The 4636-nt window shown below is 39.8% G+C and overlaps 1 long non-coding RNA gene across 2 annotated transcripts; it reads right to left on the reverse strand.

Annotated features, from left to right (window-relative positions):
- Positions 1 to 2635: 2635 nt before the first annotated feature.
- On the reverse strand, positions 2636 to 3152 carry LOC103465946 (uncharacterized). 2 transcript variants are annotated; one of them, XR_533883.2, is made up of 2 exons: positions 2937 to 3152; positions 2636 to 2831 (listed from the first exon to the last, which is right to left on the reverse strand). It is a non-coding gene; the product is annotated as an uncharacterized LOC103465946 (long non-coding RNA). The 2 variants fall into 2 exon arrangements; XR_533884.2 differs by having other exon boundaries at positions 2920 to 3152.
- Between the last annotated feature and the right edge of the window lie 1484 nt (positions 3153 to 4636).

Below are 4636 nucleotides of genomic sequence, written 5' to 3' on the forward strand. Positions count from 1 at the left end.
TTACCATGAATAGGAGAAGGAAAAAAAAAAACATGGCTGAATCCAAGTCTAAACCTTTACAATAGCTGGGACAAAAAAAAAGAGAGAAAGAGAGAATGACTTGGCCCGATTAAAGATTATCTAGGACCTGAAATGGTCGATTCTTGGGGGGTAAAGAATGGCGTGCCATCTTATAATTAAGAACTCCATCTGATAGTCTATATTTGGCCAGTCTCACACACACACACACGCACACACACACACACGGTGGGTGGAATTCAATCTCACGTCTCTCTTATCTTCCGCTCGTGCGGTCAGCGGCACATGCCCGTTCTTCCAACCTGCGTCCCTGGCAAAACAAGGGAAGCGAGCAGCGTTTCCCCCCCATCCTGCTGCTGGCTTCACGGCTGACCAACCTCTTCTTGCTGCCTCGTTTTGTAGCCTAATAAATAATGAAGGTTTGATTTCTCGGAGGGTGCGTCTGCACACTGTGCACCTGGACGCCCCGCGTGTCTTCTGGCAGGAATTAAAAGAGCCCGTTTGCAAAAGCTCAAAGAAGCACAGCCACTTCATGTCACCCACTGCATAAAGCTGAGCAGAGAGAGAGAGAGAGAGAGAGAGACATTCTGACTAAAGCCGATTCTCTAGGGGTTATCGCACAGATTGCCAAGCTGAACACTGCCTTGGCTTTTGCTGCTTTACAGCCGATGATACTCAAACATGAAACTTTGCTCCTCAGGAAGAAAAGGAAGCAAGAAAAAACAGCAACACATTTTGTCTCTGAGAGGTCAAGAGCTTCAGAATCTGTTAGTGAAATGTGTCCGAATTTTAAATCTCCAAACACTCACTCTGACCCGATTTAACCTAAACTGTAGATTGCTCTCTAATGTCGGAGTGCGCCGTGTGTTATTTCCACAGGAAATGGTGTAATTTACCATTTTTGTTGAGTGTGTTTTCCCTCAACCTTTCTCCTCCTCCTCCTCCTCCTCCACTTCTCCTTCAGTAAGCAATTTCCCGCATTGCCCAGAATGACGTGAAAATCCCCCCCAACTCCCCCGAGAACAAGTGGGAACGTATTGAATTCAGCTGTGGGTTATGCATGTAGGTGGAGAGAGCAACACTGATAGCAATAGCATTAAAAAAAAAACAGCAAAGGCTTTTTAAAAGCACATGAGTGAAGGCAGCATGACTAACAGAATCTGTAACAGGTCTCGTTGCTGCTGGGAGCTCTGGTTTACTGAGGAAACCGTCACGGTATAAAGTTGTTACTCCTGTGTTGGATTTCTGCTTTTTTGGTTTGGGGACAATGGCGAGTCTAAAGGACGACGCAGAATGTAGACAGCGTGAAAAAAATACAAAAACCAGGGTTTTTTTATCTGCTTCTTACAGAATTATTTGGACAAACGTATCTGAATGAGAGAAACATCAACAGCAGAGTGAGAAGATGTTCAGTTTTACACCAATCACAATCTGGATACAAAACAGTTTGGATTTTGGTCGGGACGAATGCTGCAAAGATCTAAAGATATATGTATGAATATGATGACCTTTGAGCTTTTTTAATTGTTTGTTTAATATTTTGAAAAATAGAGAACAACATGTCCAAAAACACAGGACAAAGCTTTTCAAAAATATTAAAGTAGGTGTACCACAAGGCTTTGTTATCGTGCCACTGCTGTTCTGCTTATAGATTGATTACATACTTGACAGCTGGAAAGAATTTCATTGCCAAATGTGTGCAGATGATGTAACGACAGAGACTCCACAGCGCCCTCTGGAGGTGTTTCATATACAAATGGTGGGAATCCCTGGTGGCTTTAGTTTAGTTTTGCGTCTTGGAATTGTACAAAAAGTTCTTTCAGTTCACTTGAATCAAACATAAAATCAAATTGTCGTCATTCTACTCCAAGTTGTGACCAGTCAGCAATAAAAAAGTTCAAATATTTAGATGCTATTACGGATTTCCGCCTGAGTTAGTAAAGGTTACAAAAACTTTTTTTGTAGATAATTTCCACTCTGATTCTTATTTTCATGTTATGTTTCTTTTATTTTATTGACTATTGTAAACAGGCTTTTTTTTTCAATTTCTTGTTTATCCGACGTCATATCCATGGAGGAAGGTTGAAAACTAACTTTTTTCTGAGAGAGGTTGTTGTACGGAGGAGACAACAGCTGGTCTGCTTTGCTTCAGTTCAACTGAATTCAGTTCAATTTATTTGCCTGGTGTCAATTCACAACTAATATGATCTCAAGGCTCCTTACTGAAGAAAATATGTGAAAAACAATTAAATCCAGACAAACAAATTCAAGATTAACACATATTTAGAGTTAATCCTAGATTTCAAGCAATGTAGTCCAAGTTCAATTCAATTTTTCAAATTAATAACAAGAAAATCTGAAGGTACAACAGCTCAAAAATGGTCAAAGACACCGGAAATCCTAAAACACTTTTGAGCTACAATAATTTCAGTAAGATTCATTTTTTCTATTGTAGCCTGGTAAAATGAGGAACCCAGACACAAAGTTATCAATGGGGTTTTCTTTATTTCCCGAATACTCTAATAGAATAAGAGTATTGTTAAATTTATTTGGAGTTATACAGAATGATAAATTTTGGTTAAAGATCTTATAGTGACAGCTACTTTAATAGCAGAAATCAAATAAATCTCTTTTTTTTATTGAGTGCATAAACAACCGAAGCAGGCACGCTTCTACAAAAGAAAAATAAATAAAATCACACAGACTTCTTACAATATGATAAACCTAGTGTAACATTTCAAAATACTCACATAGTAAACTTGGCTTACAACTCGAAATTGTGGAAGGCAACGGGCCATTCACCCTAACTGGCACTGTATAGTAAGGTCAGATAAACATATATTCAGGGAAATAACAGATCATTGTTTAACTAAAACCAGAGATTATTCAACAGAAACTCACAATATCCCAGGACATACCAAGCTCCACAGTTCCTCACAGAGCCCGAACAAGCTCCACAGTTTTTCACATAAATCTTCTGTTTAGGACCGCAGAAAACCGTTATGAACGTTAGCACACCGTAGCGAGCACAACAAAGCTGCTTCTACCGGTCTAACGGTTTTCACCCCATTCTCTAACGAGCTGGCACACACAGCTCCCTCTGGTGGCCACTGCGAAACAACACCTCACCACTCGGCTACACAATTTAACAAGATTAATAGCAATTCATAAAGTCTGAGGCATCGACTTTATATTAGGAAGGACATAGTTTATGTACTTCCTAGAAGAAGTAAAGTATGTAAATAAATACATTTGAATAATTGAAATATTTTTATCCTTATAGCCACCCTTTTGTATCTGGCTATTAAAGCTATTTATCATAATAACCTTAGAACACAACAAAGTCTACAACTGATTTAATCACATTTATCAAACGATTACCGCTGCCTTTCTAAATTCACCCCACATCAAATCTAAAAACATAATTCAGCTTTATTAGATTCTGACCACTGATAGTACTCTCTGTTTACAGTCAGCATGCATTTACTTTATGAAATGAATTGTTTACGCTGTTGACCGTTTGGACCATCTTTTATTTTTATTGCTGATCCAGGGGATTTAACCAGTCAGGCCTTTGCTGATAAACCAGCTGAAATGCAAACTGACGCCGTGCAGCACCGGGTCTCTGCGTACTGAGCAGGCAGGTGAGGCCCAGCCTGGCCATTTCATCATTTTCCTGCTGACCAGGCACCAGTAGTCTTTAATAAAATTCATTCATCTTCCCCTCTTTCTCTTTCTGTATTGGACCAGGCTAATTCTGCTTATTATTCCCCCGTGGAACCTATTTATTTGCCATTTAGGAAATATTATGCTCACTCCTGGGTCCGGCGTGAGGCGGTTGAACGGACAGTTAAGCCCAGCGACCTGTTTTAATCGCTTCATAACGGAGGAGACTTTATGGGAATGGATAGACGAACTTGTACATTCCTGAAGACTAGCTGAGCATTTGTGACTTAGCCGGGTGTATCGCTGCTTTTTTTTTAAAGCAGAGTTTAAAGCAGGCAGTCCTGATGATTCGTTGGGTATTATTGTCATTTAATTATTTCCACCCATGTAGAGCTGTGTCTGCCATTAAACAGCTATAGCCCTGGGATTTTAAAAACAAGAACCTGTCAAAACATTAAAACTGCAAAGTGCACTTGACCGTCTGAGAATCAGTGTAAATCTTGTACTTCAACAGAAATAGAAATCTTAATTCGTTCTTGCCATGCGAGGAGCTGAAAACCTTATTGAAAGGACCAAAACATATGGGAACCCAAGACTTTTTACATTTTCTTACTCACAGGATTAACTTCATATCAGAGTCATAATCATAAACGACATTCATGGTGAAATCAACCGACTGTCACAAGCTAGCCCAGGCTTGAATGAGAAACACAGCAGTGCCTAAAGAGCATTAATCTTGGCCCTTTGTATCTGTGCTTTTTAAGACTCTTATTTTGAAGAAATGGGTTAGTCAGTAGTTCTTTATTTTTCCTGTTTTGATTACAGAGTCAACAAATGGAGACTGTTCATCATGCTCAGTGGCGCAAAAAGTGGGTATGCAGGGTATGCAACGCATAGGGGCACAGCACCAGAGGGGGCGCCAAAACCCCGTCTGGAGGGAAGTTTTCCCATA

The sequence above is a fragment of the Poecilia reticulata genome, linkage group LG6 (assembly GCF_000633615.1).
Source record: "Poecilia reticulata strain Guanapo linkage group LG6, Guppy_female_1.0+MT, whole genome shotgun sequence".
In the NCBI taxonomy this organism is placed as follows: Eukaryota; Metazoa; Chordata; class Actinopteri; order Cyprinodontiformes; family Poeciliidae; genus Poecilia; species Poecilia reticulata.